Raw genomic sequence first — 20,123 nt, forward strand, 5'->3', positions numbered from 1 at the left:
TTTCCCTTTCCTTAGGATACATATCGAGAAAAAAGTTGCTATGGCTGAATGTCCGAGAAATATACTGCCTGTGTTCTCCTGTAGGATTTTGATGGTTTCATGTCTCACATTTAGGTCTTTAACCCATTTTGAATTTATTTTTCTGTATGGCGTAAAAAATTGATCCATCTCATCACTGTTTTGCATGTTGCTGTGCAGTTTTTCCAACACCATTTGTTGAAGAGACCATCTTTCTTCCATTGGATATTCTTTCCTGCTTTGTCTAAGATTAATTGACCACATAGTTGTGGGTTCATGTATGGGTTCTCTATTCCATTCTTTATACCTATGTTTCTATTTTGGTGCCAGTACCATACTGCTTTGTAATATAACTTGAAGTCTGGAATTGTAATGCCTCTGGCTTTGTTTTTTTCTTCTTCAAGACTGCTTTTGCTATTCAGGGTCTTTTGTGGTTCCATACAAATTTTAGAATTGTTTATTCTAGTTCTGTGAAAAATGCTGTTGATATTTTAATAGAGTTGCATTAAATGTGTAGATTACCTTGGGTAGTACAGACATTTTAACAATATTTGTTCTTCCAATCCATGAGCGTGGAATGTCTTTCCATTTCTTTGTGTCATCTTCAATTTTTTTCATCAGTGTTTTATAGTTTTCAGAGTACAGGTCTTATCTCTTGATTAGGTTTATTCCTAAATATCTTATTATTTTTGGTGCAATTATAAATGGATTTATTTTCTTAATTTCTCTCTCTGCTGCTTCATTATTGGTGTATCATGCAAAAATCTTTATATGCAAGTTCTCTTGCACAATTAGAATGTCTGAAAACACAGGGCTTTCTTCCTGGTTGAGAACAAGTGCTTGGAGTTAAGATGGCAGCTACAGTCCATTTGCCACAGTTTCTCTTCAGTGGTGGCTTCTTTCTTTTAAATATCCATTGACTCCCTGAGGGATTTCAGATTCACAACCTCAGAAAAAGGCACTTGAAAAATTAACAAATCATTTCAGGTTTTAGTCCACCTGGTATCTACCACCAATGTACATAATATGCCTAGAGCTCCATTTTAAAATTATCAAATTTAGGTAATATTGAGTCCTGATTGTGAAAGAAGAACTTAGTTTTCTTATACCATTTCCATCTACCTTCATCCCACTTAAAAAATGTGTAATGCACATTAGTTTTAGTTCTTTTACTGGCTATCATTACAGATTTAAACCATTTATTTCCAACAACACCAGATATCTCCAGATAATTGTCTATATGAGCTGATTCTCAAGCACTTTTTCCCCCATCTGTATACCCCAACTGCGACCAGGTATATTATTGTTTTTACAATGTTAGAATTGATAATGTCTATAGTCTTTTGTGTAATTATGATTTTCTTTTATACATTGTTTATAGGTTTATTTGAAAGACTTAAAAATAATAGCCAGTGTTAAGTGTATGGAAATATTATTCACTATAGAACCAATCGGTATAACTGAATCTTTAGCGGAAGAAATGTCATCAATCCTATGCCAGGAAGCCTCCACCATTCAACAGATAATGCCTCAATCCATATAGTCAAATAGATTCTCATTTCTTACATCCTGTCAGGCTCAAAATTAAGCTATATTTTAAGAGGTTGCATAAGTGGGCTACAATTTCCTTCTATGCATTTTTGTTATTCCTAGAGTTTCTAACTTGCTTTTAAAATATAGATGAGAAGATCACCCCTTACCTCATCACCATCACTTCTTATTGAGTGGAATCCATTTTATTCTTATAGATGTTCTACTGACTGACTGTTCATCATTGAGATTAACTGCTTTGTAGACTTTTGTTCAGCTGTCTTTTTGGAACGCACTTTAATTGAAATCCTGGTTCAGTATCACTGTTTTTTTAATGCAATTGTGTTTGTTACTTTATTTGCTCTTTTGTTTTTGCTGGAATAGATCATCAAGTATTTTTTCTCTTCTTAAAAAAAAAAAAGATATGAGGGAAATAAACTTCACTGAGTCTCTTCATGCCTGAAACTAACTTTATTTTCTATCTACTTATTCATAGTTTTCTGTTAAAATATGTTTTCAAAATCACTTTACTTTATAGCTTTGGAGATATTGCTCCATTTTGTCCTTGCATTCAGTATAGCTGCTGAGAAGTCTAGTAGAAATTTGATTCATATTTGCTTTTGCATAACTTGTTTCTAAACTTGGAAGTTTTTTGAGATACTCTCTTTATTTTCCTTTATACTATTATTTTTTTTTAAATTTAGCTCTTTATTAACAGATGCTTGCCATTTATTGATGTTTTTTGGAAAAAAACAAGTTGCAAACTTTTATTACAAAGTAAAAATGAGGTTCTTGAAAATCTCAAATTGACCAGATATGAAACAATTTAAACCTTTAAAAATGTATTGAGAATAAACAGGCTTTTTTTTTTTTTTAAACACATTTGTCATTATCAAAAAGAGATATCTTTAGGTAAAAATAATAAAAAAAAAACCCACGCTGCATAGATAATCCAGATAGTTCTATTTATCTGGTCAATGGACAAAAAGGAAGCACTTGAGGTCTTCAGCTCCAATCTTTTGTTCATTTCTTATTGCTGGAATTTCATCATCATTCCTTCATGTTGGATGACTGAACCGGATGATGGTAAAGATGGTAAGCCCGCATGTACTCAGCCCCCATTGCTCAGCCTTGGAGCTGATGAATTCTCAGCTGCTGGGTTGGCTGCTTTTGTCTCTTTGCCATCTTGTGGTTTAGGGTTTTCTGGGTGTCTGTGTTGGTAATTGTTGTGGCAGTACCGACGCTGAGGTGGCTGCTGACCTTGGGTCTCATCTCCTTGATTTTCCTTATCTTCTTCATTGCCATTCTCTCTAGGCTGTCTTTAGTGAAAAGGTCCCTTACGGAACTGTGGTCTATAACCCCGATACATATTCTCTCTTACTGGTCTACCTGTTCTCCTGCACCCTGGTTGTCTGCACCTTCCATCACTTCTCTCTGCATAGGAGGGTCAGAATACAGGGGGTGGACGCCCATAGGGTCTCCGCATGTAGTAAGGTGGGAACCGCCGCCTGAGGTAGGGCCTGCACTGTGGGGCCTGGCCTTTGGGAACAACTCTCTGATCCTCCTTCTTTTCCCCACTCTCACTATTCTGGTGATTCTGCTTGTAATTGCGTGGATGACCACTGTGATGTGGATATGTCTATAATGGTTTCCCTGTGCTTTCTCTCTGAGATAGCTATTACACAGAGAGGATAATAAAAATTAAACCTCAACATTTGCTAAGTTTTCATTTGTCCAGACTGAATACCCATTATGATACAGCCTAGAAATAGAGAGGAACTTCCTCCATCTGATATATAGTATCAATGAAAAACTTATAACCTATATCATTGATACTTAATAAAGGTCTGAATGCTTTCTTCTTAGTATCTGGAACAAGGCAAAGATATTAACTCACACCACTTCTATATAATATAATATTGTATTTCTTATTATGTGCACCGAGGCAAGAGAAAGAAATAAATGACATCCAGATTACAAAGGAAGACTTAACTTAAACTGTATTCCCAGATATCGTGATTGTCTATGTAGAAAAAACTAAAGCTTCTAGAGCTAAAGGAAAGTTTACCAATGTTGTAGGATTCTATATTAATATACAAAAATAAATTGTATGCCTATACAGTACCAATGAACAACTGGAAACCAAAATTTTAAAAATATCATTTCTATAGCAAAAAAATATATAAAATATTTAGAGTATAGTTTACCAAGAGTTCCCTACATAGTAAACTAAAAACATTGCAACATGACACTAAAGAGAACCTTAACAATTTGAGAAATATCACATGTTCATGAATCAGAAGACTTAATATTGTTAAGATGTAGATTCTTCTTAAATTAATCTATGATTCAAAACAACACCAACCAAATTCCAGAAAGCTTTTCATTTTTAAATAGAATTGAAAAAGCTTATTCTAAAATCTGTATGGAAATGCAAAGGTACTAAAATAGCCAACACCATTTTACAAAAGAAAAACAGAATTGGAGGAATTATTCTGTCAGATTTCAAGACTTACAAAGCTACAGTAATCAAGACAATTTGCTCTTGGTGTAAAGAGAGATATATAGATAACAAAATATAGCATTCAGAAATAAACCTGTAAGTGAATGACTGATTGATTTTTGACAAAAATTCCAACACCATTAAAACTGGAATAATCTTTTCAACCAATGGTGCTGGGTAATTGGATGTCCATACATGCACACACACACACACACACACGCACACACACACTCTAACACTTGCATCATACCATGCGTAAAAATTAATTTGAATCATTAATCTAAAATGAGAGTAAAACCTAAAAATCTTCTAGAAGCAAATACAGGAGAAAATCTTTGTGACCCCGAGTTAGGCCAACATTTCTTTCAAAGAACACTCACATAAGAACAAAATCTATGTAAAAATTCATCAAATTAAAATATTTTCTTCTTTAAAAGACACCTAAGAAAATGAAGTGTCAGACCACAGAATGGTGAAAATATTTGCAAAACCTATATCCAGAACATTCAAAAAACACAACTCAATAATTAGAAGACAAACAACACATAAAAATTGGGCAAAATATTTTAACAGACTCCTTACTATAGAAGATATATGGCTGGCAAATGAATGCATTTGTCATTATGGAAATGCAAATTCAACTTACATTATGATACCAAACCACACCCACTAGAATAGCTAAAATGAAAAAAATCTGACTATACCCAGTGTCAACAAGGATGTGCAGCTGCTGGAACTCTCATGAATTGCTGTTGGGAATGCAAAATGCTACAGACGCTTTGGAAAACAAATGGATGATTTCTTATGAAGTTAAACATATACTTACCATATTACTCAACAATTCCAATACCGGATCTTTACCCAAGATAAATGAAGACTTGCATGTGAATATTCCTAAAGAGTATATTCATAATTGCTAGTCAGAATTTGGAAAGAAACCCAAATGCCCATCAATTGATGAATGGACAAATTGTGGTACATCCATACAATGCAATTCAATTTTGCAGTATAATGGAATGGATTATGGATACATGCAGCATGACTGAATAACAGAAACATTCTGTTACTGCAAGGAGCCATACAAAAAAAGACTACACACTGTATAATTTCATTTATATGAAATTTCACAAAAGGCAAAACTTTATTGATAATAAGCAGATCCATAGTTGCCAAGGGTTAGGGGATGGAAAGAGGGTATTAACTGCAAAGGGCAGGAGGCAACATTTTGGTGCGATAGGTATGTTCTATATATTTATTGGATACATTTTTCAAAGCTTGTTAAATTATACACATAAAATTGATAATACTTTATTGTATAAAAATTATACCTCAATAAAGTTGACACCTCCACCAAAGAAAATAAATTTTGTCTTTGGCCCACGTGAGTTTGAGGTATCTGTCAGACATCCATGTGAAGTTGTTTAGTATGAAACTAGACATAGGAGAAACCTCCAAACTGAAGTTCCTGATCTGCGAGTCATCAGTCTATAAATAATGAAGGTGGCCAGGGGTCACATGATGGAGAGTATTTAAAATGAAAAGATAAAAGGTCAAGGATAGGACCTGGTATAATATTTACATTGAGGAATGGATCATCACCTAATTTGACTGAACTGAATGGTTGGAGCTGATTACTACCAAGTCAGTCTAGTCAAATTAGCAATTTTAGGGAGGTTAATGATTATTTCCCTTTGTCAAAATGCTAAAATTGGTGGAATGTGCATTGACCTATGGCTATAAATGCATTTAGGAATTTATGCTAAAGGGCATAGATAACTACCTTGAAAGTATAGCAGTTATCTTTAAGAATGAGGACAAAAGTTCCAGAGCAGATAAAATAATTAAGGATAAATATCAAACAGATAGTAGAGCTCTTTTGCTTTCTGAGGCTTATTATAATTATCAAAGTTTGGCTACTCCTCATTCATTATTTTTTATAGTCTGTTGTCCTAAAGATGCCAGGCAAATACCAAAGATAAAACATACCAAATGTTGACTAAATTTTTTCCAAATGTCATTTTATTTATTTATTTATTTATTTACCTCTTTTATAGGGAGGCTAACAACTCAGCATTTTTGGTATTCATTTCCTGTTTTAATTCTCTAAATCTATTAAAAGCAAGAAATTGAACAGTCTACTTTGTTTTTATCAGAATAATTCTTTTTCTCTAGTATCCTAAATATAAATATGTATTACCTAATTATACCAAGAAGTGTTAGCAGTCTTCCTAGAAAATCATACTGAGGGCCTCTTTTACTTCTGAAATATACTACTTGTGCTTAGTGTGCAAAGTGGTGCACTTTATTGCACTACTGCATTTCTGGGTATCTCCTATTTCTGAGCATATTTAGGAGGCTGAAGGAAGAGGTCACAAAGTTGCAAGAGATGCCACATACACTGCAACTCTTCAGGAAAGTGGCCCCCACACTTTCTTTCCTTCTCAAACTACTGTAAATTTGGCAGCTGGAGAAAAGCATGCTGCAACTCTAACGGTAGTTGCTTGAAAGAGGACACTGATGCACACCTGGGCAGAAATGCCAATAGGATAAGTGTGTGGATTGTCTAGGACCTCAGCACGGATTGGCATCAAATCTGCTGATAGGGGTGTTCCATGCTTCCATGCCAGATAGCAGGCTACTGGTCCAAAACCAGTTATTTGCCAGTGAAGGTAAGGAAACAGGCCACTGAGCTCAAGTTGTTGGTTCACCCAGAGAGTTACTTTTTCAATTCTCTATGAAGCCAGCTGCATAGCCTCATGTTGGAAGAGCTAGGAGCTAGCGTGACTGATGGATGACTTCCTGTATGCATTCAGTGTATCCTCCCAAGAAATCTTCATTACCAGAGTAAATTGTAAAAGTCTCCTCCTTTTAAAGCCCCAAGGAAGCTGACACACGGAGAAAATGATTAACAACAAAATGCAGCTAAACAAATAACAAAACCTGAAATTCAAGGTGATATTACTTGTAACTAGGTCTGTTGACACAACAAAACTCTCAAAAAGGTATTTAAATGTCGACATTTTCAGGTTATATCTTCACATGTCTAGACCTGCTATTTTTCTTAAATGGCAATTAATCAAGTACATAACAAAAACAACAAAAAAAGGAAAAACAATTTTGGGTTTTTCTCATGAAGTAAACACCTCTGATTCAATCTAGTTCCATATCAGAGAGTGTAATAGAAAATTTACGCAGATTTATCAAACACATACCTAACATCCCTAATTTATATAATCTCTATACAAATTTTATATAGTGTGTTAATCTTGGAAAATAATTACTCCAAAAAAACTCCAATAAAACTAGATTAATTTCATTTCTTATTTTTTTCAAGTCCATAGACAATGTTTCTCTAAGAAGCTTAGCTAATTGGATAAAGTATTTCTTTCTATGGCTATACCCTTTCACTAAACAAAGATTATTTGAGTTCTACATAATAGAATGTGTCAAAATGAACAATTCTAAAAAGAGATAGAATGATATAATCAGAGAATTATGAAAATTATGACACTATGAAGTAAGAGCAAAGTAAGTTTTGTAACATTTATTCATATCTAAAATTCAAGAATAGTATTATTGGGCTTATAAAGTAAGGATTGGCAGGTGTACTTTTTTTTTCTTTTTTTTTTTTAAGAGAGAGAGAGCACCACCAGTGCTGGGGGACTGGGCAGAGGGAGAAGGAGAGAGAGTATCTTAGAATCTTAATCAGGCTCCACATCCAGCACAGAGCCCGACGCAGGGCTCAATCTTACAACCCTGAGATCACGACCTGAGCCGAAATCAAGAGTCGGACACTTAACCAACTGAGCTACCCAGGCACCCCTGGTGGGTGCACATTTTATATGAAACTCATTATATCCTAAATATTTAGCACTTATGCTTGTTATAGACTGAATTATGTACCTACAAAAATTCATATGTTGAAGTCCTAACCCCTAATACCTCAGAATGTAATTGTATTTGAAAGAGAGAGTTTTTAAAGAGGTAATTAAGTTAAAATGATGTCATGATGGTATCCAATATGAATGGTATCCTTATAAGAAGAAGAAATTTGGACACAAACACAGAGGGAAGATGATATAAAGACATAGGAAGAAGATAGTCAACTACAAGCCAAATGGAGAGGCCTGGAACATAAGCTTTCTCTCATGGCCCTCAGGAGGACCAACACTGCCAACACCTTGTTCTTGGACTTCTAGCCTCCAGAACTGTGAGAAAATAAATATCTGTTGTTTAAGCCACCCAGTCTGTGGTACTTTGTCATGTCAGCTCTCGCTAAGATAATGCTGTAGCATTAGCTACAGTATAAAACTTTGTGGAGAATTTTATACTGAAAAAGGAAAATATCCAGTTTGAATTGACTTTTTAGAGAAAACTATGTTCCCAACCATAATACTTGGAAGATATATGCAAACAGTATTAACCATAGAAAATAGTTAGTTGTGATATGAAGAATATTCTTGGTATAGTTAAGTTTATGACAATTAAAAATGTTAAAAATCCACACATTGTTCTTTTTAGTACCTTTGAATTATGAGATTCTAGGTAGATACTCAAACTCCTCTCTTCAGTTGCTAATTCACAACACCGAACAAAAGAGAACTGTCTTAAATGAGTAAAGTGTTGCCACTTAGTCTCAATTGGCATTTTAATATATGTGAGAGTCATTGATTAAGCTTTGAAGGATTTTGTAGCATACTATCTTTACATAGGTAACTACAATTAAATTTACCCATGAGAAAAAGTGAAAAGAAACCAATTCTTATGGTAAATAGATTTAAAATCTAATTTTTATATTAATGAGATATGATAGAGCAGAGTTTGCTAAACTATTCCTATAAAGGGCCAGATAGTAAATACTCTATGCTTTGCAGACCACATGGTCTCCATTGCAGATAATAAACTATGAAGCAACTATTGATGTTATGTAAATGGTGCCAATAAAACTTTACAAATATAGGTAGTGGCTGGATTTAACTTGCAGGATGTAGTTTGCCAACTCTGTAATAGAGGACGGAAGGTTTATAGAAAAGAGGCCAAAAGAAAAATAGCTTTTTCTAGTGTTGAATTTGATTTGGGGAAAGTTTCTTTTTTCCTTTTTGTTTTTAAGATGAGATTTTCTTTTCCATATAAAATGATCAGAATTTCTCCCATCTAACCTCATTTAAAAATAAGAACAATTAAGTAGATTTCATTGGAATCTCTCTTTGGTGAGGTAAATTTGTAACACTATTTGTCTAAGACTCAGGAAAGTAAGAAACATCATTTTACAGTTTTTAAAGAATTTGTGTGCAATCTCTTAGGGCATTTTTTTTTCATATGATTTTCCCTAACTATATTATGTACTGAGAAGGAAAGTTATTTAACAAGACCAAGACCCACTGCATGAGATGTTTGGGTAACATTTACTAGGCTTAGTTACTGGTTATTCAGGGCCTTTATCTTTGTATGATATGCCCACAGTGCATTTCTAAAAGTCAAAAGTGAAAGCACTATTTTTTCCTTAAATGCCAGTAGTTTTCAGGTATAGAGTTTGAGGAGGTATACTATCACAGAGACTACTGGAAAATTACGTTAGTTTTTATTAGCTGTCTCTGTTATCTTTATTGATGGTGAGAGCAGAAAAAAACAAATCATAAATTTTCTGCAATCCTCCTGCCCTGATAGAATTCAGGAAAATGGAATGTGGAGAAGAGACTTTATTTGCAGTCCCTACCAGGAGTGTAGGAGAAGGGAGATAGTTCCTGTACCTAGTGGGTCAGGGAGAAAGGGTTAAAAAAGAGAGATGGGAATTTGGGAAAAGAGATGTTTAAAGCAATGGGAATTTGGGAAAAGAGATGTTTAAAGAGGATCCATAGAAAGTCATCCTATATAATGTGATGTAATCCCCTTTCTGTGTCTCTAAGAAAAAATAAATCTTGAAAACCTGTATGCTTGTAGAGGAGTTTGAATTCTCTTTTTGTGTTGCAAAAGATAACTTTTGAATTTTGCATTAGCTTGAGAACAGTATAGCTCAGTCCTGTTATTTTTGGATTTTTTTCAGTGGCGGTGATTTCATTAATGAAAGTTTCTCTAAGTTCTGAATCTCAAGGGTCTTAGAGAAGTGTTTGTGCAAATCACTTCTATATTGGGCAAAGCTACCAGTGATCAAAAGTCCTCTAAAAGGGATTACATTTCTTGTTTTTCCCTCTCACAGAAAGTTGGTAGTTGTACTCCACATATGCTGAGGTGGAAAACCACCTGGAACAGATTTTGTGTGCCCTTTTTTTTTTTTATAATGCAAAAGTGAAACAGAAAAGCCTTTGTCCTAAGGGGGGAAAAATGTAGGAGGACTTTTTCTTCAACTTAACAAGACTAGCTCCTCCTCAGGGGTTTCAGAGCTCTAATTTATAATAAAGTTGGAGGTCTCCTGGAAGTGAAGGCTGTGATGATCCCTCAGCCAGTCCTCCCACCATTTACAGTTTTGGGGGACTAAATGGCCCCAGCCAAGGCCCTGGGATAGGGAAGGCAATACGATCTTTCATCTACAATTAACAGTAGGCTAGCCTTGATCAAAAGGGACAAAGGGCACAGATACTGTAACTTGCTCTCACCCTGTTATTGTAGAATGTGGCAGTGTTTTTAAGTGGAAAAGCTTGGTTTTTGGGAGTTATGACATCGAAAACTCAGGTTTACTGTGGCAAGCTCATCTGTTCTCAAGTTTCAGTGGCAGTCAGTGATGAAGATGAAGTCAGTGAACAAGTTCACAGTTGAAATATAGAGTTGTCAGAAATGCAAATGCCTGGGGCGCCTAGTTGGCTTAGTCAGTTAAGTATCTGCCTTCGGCTCAGGTCATGATTCCGGCCAGGACCCTGAGATCGTGACCTGATCCAAAGGCAGACGCTTAACCAAGTGAGCCACCCAGACGCCCCTGAAGTAAATTTTAAGAGAAGTGCATGGTGATCCTGCAGCCTCATATTTCCAGAATTATTTTTACATAGAAGAGGCACTTAATATGAGTTTGATAAAGATATTTCTCTGTGGATTTGTTCTATCAGAAAAAACTACACTGCTATAGCTGTCAGTGAAGTCAACTGACCAAATGATTGCTTCAATCGTCTATAAAGGTAAAAACTTCTTTTGAACCTATTTTGGAAACAGCTTAATGGTTTTTAATATCACATAAAATATTTTAAAATACATTCATCCCGGGTGTGCTTGTGTTGGTCCAGAGGACATGTAACTTTTAAAGAGTTGGGGAACAGTTTGGTATAGGAGACATTAATTACAAAACAATTTCTCATGGAACAAGACCATGTAGGTTTATGGTGCATGGCTGCCCGATGATTTCCAGGTTTCAATGGCTCCGGTAGATAAAGGGATATTTGGCAAGGTCAGAAGAAAAAAGAACAGATTTATCCTTCAAGTTTGAAAGATAACTGCCCCAAGTGTACAGAAGAGGAAGAACCAAAGTATTTCTGGTGGCCTGCCTTCTTTTTTTTTTTTTTTTTTAAAGTATACTTTAGTAAGAAGAAACCATTAACCATTTAGGGACAGTTTTGGAACACTGATACACGGTATTCAGAAAAATAGGGTCAAAAGCCAATAGCTCTTATCTAGAAATGCTGAAGGGAACCTAATAAAAATGGTTGACTCTACAAAACACAGGAAGGACATTAAGAATTCATTACAGTAAACAATATAAATGGCATATGTGCTATGAAATAAGACTTCCCTAACCAAAGGTTGAAAATTCCTGTAATTCTCTGATTGTTTGACAATTCTAAACGAGTTCTTGTACCTGGAAACACATTCTGTAAATAAGTTATGAAATCCCCTTGTAGTCATTTTGCTATGGTATTAGCATGACATTTGTCACTAATATGATGCAAATATATTGTTTATACACTTAGAATGCCAGTAAATTTGATTTGACATTAAAATATGTAGCTGAATGCCTCTGGTGTCAGTTCTGGCTCATTTAGACATTGTCTTTGAATAAATAAAGAGCTTAGTTGATGGCACCTTTTGAATTTTTTCTTCTACTTGATTTTAATAGATTATTGCCTCTCTCACTGCTATTTGAAATGTTTTCTTCATTCATTTACAACGTAAATTAACATGTCATTTTTTTCATGAATTTTTGAAAGCAGAGAGGATAGTGATAGTACTTGTACAGTGTGCATCTGTATACAGATTTCAAAGCTTTAAATAAGTCATTTGAAGAAGAATAGGCCTATATGAGCATCTGTCATTGCTATGCAATTATGGCAGCTAAAATTGCAATGTCACCATTAGAAAATGAAACAACGCCAGAGCTGTGGTAAAATAAAAGTCAATTTTAGAAATAGCAACTGCTGGCTGTTAGTTACTTTACGTATTCTGAGGTTATCCTCTGACCTTGAGAGGAAATGTTTTTGTGAGTATTGATCAATATGATTACATTTTTACATTTCCAAAACTCACTGACCCCTTTTGTTTTTGGCACTTAAATAAAATAAAGCCAATAAAATAAAAAGTAAATATAGTCTTTCAACTGTTGGATGCAAATATAACCTTTTATTTGTGAAGAATATGACAATTATACTCTATATGATAGTATTTCATTTCTTGACATTCATTGCAATATTTTGAAAAATACGTTAATACATTTATCTTTCTTTTAATATGTATAAATTCTATTATCCTGTATTTTTATTGATTACTATTTTACTTGATTAAAGTAAAGCTTCAATGTTCATATGTTCTTTTTCTTCAATATCTTTTTATTATTATGAAGTACCCCTGCTTCTCCCAGGATTCATAATCAATCTATAATCAACCAAAATTTTTTATGATTTAACTTGTGTTCATTCTGCTCAAGATATTTTAGTAACCATTATAACCTGGACAATTGTACCTAACGATCCTTTCTTCAGAAATGGACTTTATTGCCAGTTCTAGATATCAAGGCTTATGTAACTCAACCAATCAGCTTAATCTAAATCTGCAGAGACATTTCTCTGAGCTGCTCTTTTCTCTAAAGCATTGCCATACAAGCCTTCTCTTTCTTAACTCCCCCATTCTTTCAAGCAGGTTCAAATATATACAAATATAATATATAATCTTTCTAGTTGTTCTTATATAAATATATAATCTTTCTAGTTGTCCTTGTATAAATAAATAATCTTTCTAGTTGTTCTTTGTGATATGGTTGTTCTGAAACAAGCTAGTCTGCCATTTGGGAGCCATATTCTACTTTTAATCAGAAAAAAAAAATATTGTCTTTTACTAGTGCTTGTATTTCACTTTTTAAAAAAGTGTATTCCTTACCTTGGAGCTTTGTTGTTTATTCTCATGTCTTTGCTCTCTTCTTGCATCTTTTTAATTTCTTTGACTTTTTCCTGAATTGTGTGAAAATTTCTAATTTTTCTTTCTACTTCACTAAGCTGATATTTGTTTCTATTGACAATAGTTGAGGATACTAATTTATTATTATTTTTCAAATTTTAATTTTCTTTGTCATTTGTAACCTTGTTTTTTTCATTGTCTTTACATTTATACTAGTGTTTTTTTGTCTGTTTGTTTGTTTTTGTTTTTTAAATTTTATCTGTTCTCCTCTTTGGATATCTGTTTCAAATAGCTATATCTTTGGGGTGCTTGGGTGGCTCAGTTGGTTAAGCGTCTGCCTTCGGCTCAGTCATGATCCCAGGGTCCTGGGATTGAACCCCACATCTGGCTCTCTGCTTAGCAGGAATCTGCTTCTCCCTCTCACTCTCCCTCTGTGCTTGTTCTCTTTCTCTCAAATAAATAAATAAAATCTTAAAAACAAAACAAACAAAAAACAAATAGCCATGTCTTCTTGCCAATTCTTGTGATTACAAACAATTTTCTAAATATTTATGTTTTTGCAACTTATATTAGGGATGTTATTTCTCTGAAGGTTCACTAAAGAGGTCCAATTCCCTTATTTCATAAGCTTTGTATTTAACTTTCTCATTTTTCCTTCTTACACATAAACTCTTGACCAACATATAATAAAAGGCTATATAACCCTTGGTTTCACACTTTGTTCAATTGGATACTTGCCAAATACATTCGCAGTTGCATAGATTGAAGTCAGTTTGGTGCCCACCACACACATTCTAATGCCCAGTGTCTGGCAGGAGATCATCAATGGCTCAGCATATGCTCATTTAGTCTCTGCTCCGCTCTTGGAATAGCATCAACTAACTAGAGAGTCTGGTTCTCTTTCATTTGATTGATTGATTGATTGATTGATTGATTTATAAGATTTATGTATTTATTTGAGAGAGAAAGTGGGGGGACAGGCAGAGGGAGAAAATCCTCAAGCAGACTCCCTGCTGAGCATAGAGCCCAACTTTGGGCTCTATCCCAGGACCCTGAGATCATGACCTGAGCTCATGAAGTCAAGAGTTGGACACTTAACCGACTGAGCCACCCAGGTGCCCTGGTTCTCTTTCATTTTAATACAGGTATTATATGAAAAACTCAAATCCTATAATCACTGCCTCCAGGGATTTCTTTTCACTTTTTCAAATACTGTGTTTTACTTGAGCATACTATGTTTTCTAAATAAAATATTTATTTGAGGATACTTTATTTCCCAATGAACCACCACCATGGATTCCCCTGCATATTCTACTTTGGGAATTGCATTCTCTGAATGCAAGTTATATGTCTCCTTTCTCCAGCACTACTTTCCATCCCTATGTTCTTATTATCTTAGATTCTCATTTACATGTTTCTGTCAAGAAGCCCAAAACTTATCTTGAATTATCTTAAATTGTAACTCAGATGACCATATGTCTGTTCTAGGTTTTAGTTTGTTTGTAACTGACTTGTTTATCTATACCTGGGATTCCAGCAAAATAATTATGCTGCCCCTTTCCCTTGAAAGTGGCTAGATAGAGATGATGACTTTCTGATCACTCTAATTTTTATCTGACCAATAAGCTGTAGTCTTAAGAATGGCTTATGTACACATTGTGGTGTGGTTCTAACCTAATATTCTTTACATTTTTATGTAACACCTAAAAAAAGTGAATGAAGATCAAAATATTCTAAGTTTTTCTCTTAGTGTTCTTCTTTTCTTCTTATAAATCTTTGAATGCCACAGGACAGAAACTTTATTTTAGTATAACCTGAAACAAATCACAGAGAAAGCAAAAGGAGAGCTGAGTTTGTGAAATGCTCAGTCAACTTTGCAGAAGAATTGGCTTAGAAAAACTTCAGATAAAACTTCAAACTCTGTAAGACTTATCTAAACAACAAAAAAAATAGACATTTAGGTGGTGCCCATCACTAAAGACAGTGCATTATACTAAAATAAATAGGGAAATATCTTTTAGCTATCATCATTATCAATAGTTATTTTTTGATCCTTAGAAAATGTTTATAAGCATATTGGAAATGGCACTTTTCTTGTTCCATTCTATCTGTTAAACTCAGAATGGATTTAAAGCAATTAATAAGAAATAGATTTTTGTCCTTGCAAAGCCAAAATCTTAAATATGTTTTTTTGTTGCATTAAGGAATGAATCAATGTTTAACTATTTAATTTTTAAATAGCAAATGATGCAACAGATGCTACCAGATTCACATAAAAAAGTATTGCTCTCTTATGGTGCTATAAAGGCTTTGGATGCATATTCCAAATAGATGTACAATTAAAGCTTACTGATAGAGTATATGTGAATTCAGCAGCAGCATTAAAAAATATGATTGATGAAATAGTAGTGTGTCTTACAAGAAAACTGCTAGTCTTTTTAGTATTTAGAGTGTACATTTTAAAACTGGCTTTTCTAATACACAGAAGACAGAGACTTAAAATGCCAAGATGGAGGAATTTATCCCAAATGAAAGAACAAGATAAGGCCACTGCCAGAGACCTAAGTGAAACAGATACAAGTAACATGCCTGAAGGAGAATTTAAAGCAACAATCACAAGGATACTCACTGGACTTGAGAAAAGAATAGAGGACATCAGTGAGACCCTTACAAAAGAGATAAAAGAGTTAAAAAAGAATCAATCAGAGATGAAGAATGTAATAAGCAAGATTGGAGATAAGCTAAATGCAATGAACAGCAGGCTGGAAAAAGCAGAGGCGTGAATTAGTGATCTAGAAGACAAAATAATGGAAAATAAAGAATCTGAACAAAAGAAAAAAGCATTGTACAACATGAGAATAGACGTAGGGAATTCAATGACTCCATCAAATGTTATAACATTTGAATTATAGGAGTCCCAGAAGAAGAGGAAGAAAAGGGGCAGAAAATTTATTTCAAAAATAATAGCAGAACCCTTTCCTAATCTGGGGAAGGAAACAGATCCAAGAGGCACAGAGAACTCCCATCAAAATCAACAAAAGCAGGCTAACACCAAGATACACTGTAATTAAATTTGCAAAACATAGTGATAAAGAAAAAAAAAATCTTAAAAGCAGCAAGACAAAAGAAGTCCTTAACTTACAAGGGAAAACTCATAAGGCTACCTGGAGATTTTTCAACTGAAGCTTGGCAAGCCAGAAGAGAGTGGCATGATATAATCAAAATGCTGAATGAGAAAAATCTGTAGCCAAGAATACTCTATCCTGCAAGGCTATCCTTCAGAATAGAAGGAGAGATAAAGAGTTTCCCAGACAAAGAAAAACTAAAGGAGTTCATGGCCACTAAACCAGCTCTGCAAGAAATATTAAAGGGGACTCTGAGTGCAAAGGAGAGACAAAAGTGACAAAGACAAGAAAAGATCAGAGAAAATCTCCAGAAACAGTGACAAAACAAATAATAAAATGGCAATAAATACATATCTATCAACAATTACTTTGAATATAAATGGACTAAATGCTCCAATCAAAAGACATAGGGTGTCAGAATGGATATGAAAGCAAGACCCATTTATATGCTGCCTACAGGAGACTCATTTTAACAAAGATTTTTATTAATTTATTTAACAGAGATAGAGAGCACAAGTAGGCAGAGCGGCAGACAGAGGGAGAGGGAGAAGCAGGCTCTCCGCCGAGCAGGGAGCCCTATGCGGGGCTCGATCCCAGGACCCTGGGATCATGACCTGAGCTGAAGGCAGCCGCTTAACTGACTGAGCCACCCAGGCGCCCCGAGACTCATTTTAGACCTAAAGACACCTGCAGATTTAAAGTGAGGGGATGGAGAAGCAGTTATCATGCAAATGGATGTCAAAAGATAGTCAGAGTAGCACTACTTATATTGGATAAATTAGACTTTTTTTGTTCTTTTTTTTTTTTTTGGCGTGAAGCCCATTTTTTAAAATTTTTATTTAAATTCAATTTGCCAACATATAATACATCATTAGTTTTTAATGTAAAGTTCAAGGATTCATTTATTGCATATAACACCCAGTGCTCATTCCATCATGTGCCCTCCTTAATGCCCATCACCCAGTTACCCTATCCCCCCACCCACCTCCCTTTCCGAAACCCTCAGTTTGTTTCCTGAAGTCAAGAGTCTTTCATGGTTTGTCTCCCTCTCTGATTTCTTCCCATTCAGTTTTCCCTCCCTGCCCCTCTGATCCTCTGCGTTATTCCTTATATTCCACGTATGAGTGAAACCATATGATAATTGTCTTTCTCTGATTGAGTTATTTCACTTAGCATAATACCCTCCAGTTCCATCCATGTCAATGTAAATAGTAGGTATTCATCCTTTCTGATGGCTGAGTAATATTCCATTGTATTTATGAACCATATCTTCTTTATCCATTCATCTGTTGAAGGACATTCTGGCTCCTTCCACATAGACTTTTTTGTTCTTGTAATGTTTTTATCCTGCAATGGTATCAGGGTAGTGCTGGCCTCATGGAATGGTTTTGGATGTGTTCCCTCTATTCTCCATTATTTGTAATAGTTGATAAAGATTGCCATTAATTATTTTTATTAAATGTTTGGTAGAATTCACCAGTGAAATCGTGTGGTTTTGGGCTTTTCTGTGCTGGGAGATTTTTGATTTCTAATTCAGTTTTCATTCTTGTTATTAGTCTAAGAAGATTTCCTATTTCTTGGATTTAAGATTCATGATACAATTGTGGTAACTTGTGTGCTTTTAGGAATTATATGTTTTTTTCCAAGTTATCTGATTTTTTAATATATATTTGTTTATAGTAATCATACTATGTATTTTTGTGTTTATCTGTTGTACTATTTTCTTTTCCACTTCTTACTTTGGTTTTTGAGTCTTCTCTCTTTTTTTTTGAAAAACTGGTCATTCCTTTGAATGTTATGTTTTTGTTTATTCTGGTCTCTTATTTATTTCTGATTTTTCTTTGTTACTTCCTTTCTCTACTAAATTTCAGCTAAGTTTCTTCCTTTTCTAATTACTTGTGGTGTAACATTAAGTTGTTTATTAGAACTTTTTTTCTCAATACAGGCATTTATAGTATAAATTTCACTCTAGCATCTGCTTTTGCTATATCCCATTGGTTTTGGAATATTGTGTTTTCTTTTTCTCTTGTTTTGAGACATATTTTGATTTGCCATCTGATTTCTTATTTGACCCACTGCTTGTGCAGTAGTGTGTTGCTTAATATTTACATACTAAATAATTTATATTTACAAAAAAATAAAAAAATATATATAAATATATTTAAGCAATGAGCATCCAGGTTCCAGGTTCTATAAACTAATACTTAACTTGAATCTTGAGCCAGTATTTAAACCATATTTATCATTTGAAATAGAAGATATTTTATAGGGGCGCCTGGGCGGCTCAGTAAGTTAAGTGTCTGCCTTCAGCTCAGGTCATGATTCTGCAGTTTTGGGATCAAGCCCCACATCAGGCTCCGTGCTCAGTGGGGACCCTGCTTCTCCCTCTCCCTGTGCCTCTCCCCCAGCTTGTGTGCTCGCTCTCTCTCATATAAATAAATACAATCTTAAAAAAAGAAGATATTTTATACACTGTATGTATAAATGTGAGATTTATTTTAAATGACACATGCCACTCCACCTATAGATTTCATTAAGTAGTAAGAAATTAGCTACTCTCAAATTTCTAATGGGAAAGTTCTCAAAATATTCTGTTTCTTGTCAATAGATAAAAAGAGAAAAATCCTAAAGAATTATTTCAGAGCTTCTCAGTACTCCATGATGATAAACTTTTAGGAGAAATCCTCAGTGGCTTTTACTTTTCAGCTTTTACCTAGGGCTGTATCTCAAGAATCTATATCATAGATTTTTAAGAAAAGACAGAAGTCTTATGTAGAGGAATGATTCAGTCATTCAAATATTGCTTATCTGATAACCTTGAAGATAAAGAACACAGCCAAGTAATAAGGAGACAATTATTTTTAAATATCAAAACACACACACACACACACACACACACACACACACACACACACACACCAAACGTCAATGTGTACTTTATTATTGGGCCAGAGTCATTTGTCCATCAATTAGAAGTTACTTAATGTTTCTGAACAATTCTATCCAGCTTGAATATATGATATACCATCTCCTGTATGTCCTTAATAAAACTTTAGAAGGTGTCTACAGAGAGGATATTCTTAGAGGCAGGGATATCAGCAATAACAAGAAGAGGTATCTGAAGGTGAAGCAAGACAAAAGTGTTAAAGAACAGAGGATAGTGCCATATTGTAACAACAACAACATCATCCTTTTTTCTTGACCCTCTTGGCTATTTTAGCTTGTTGTTGTTGTTGTTGTTTTGACATATAATTGGCATATAACATTATGTTAGTTTCAGATGTATAACATAATGATTTGATATTTGTGTACACTGCAAAATGATCACCACAATAAATCTAGTTCCCCCCATCACCATGTAAAGTTACATAATATGCAATACAATGTTATTGACTATAGTCACCAGGTGTACATTACATCCTCGTAACTTATTTATTTTATGACTGAAAGTTTGTACCTCTTAATGTATCTATTAAGTCCATCTGGTTTAATATGTCATTTAAAACCAATGTTTCCTTATAGATTTTCTGCCTGGATGATCTATCCATTGGTTAAGTGGGATATTAAAGTCCCCTAATATTATTTTATTGCTGTCAATTTCTTCCTTTAGGTCTGTTAATATTTGCTTTACATATTTA

Source organism: Phoca vitulina, unplaced genomic scaffold, assembly GCF_004348235.1.
Source record: "Phoca vitulina isolate PV1807 unplaced genomic scaffold, GSC_HSeal_1.0 scaffold4, whole genome shotgun sequence".
NCBI lineage: Eukaryota > Metazoa > Chordata > Mammalia > Carnivora > Phocidae > Phoca > Phoca vitulina.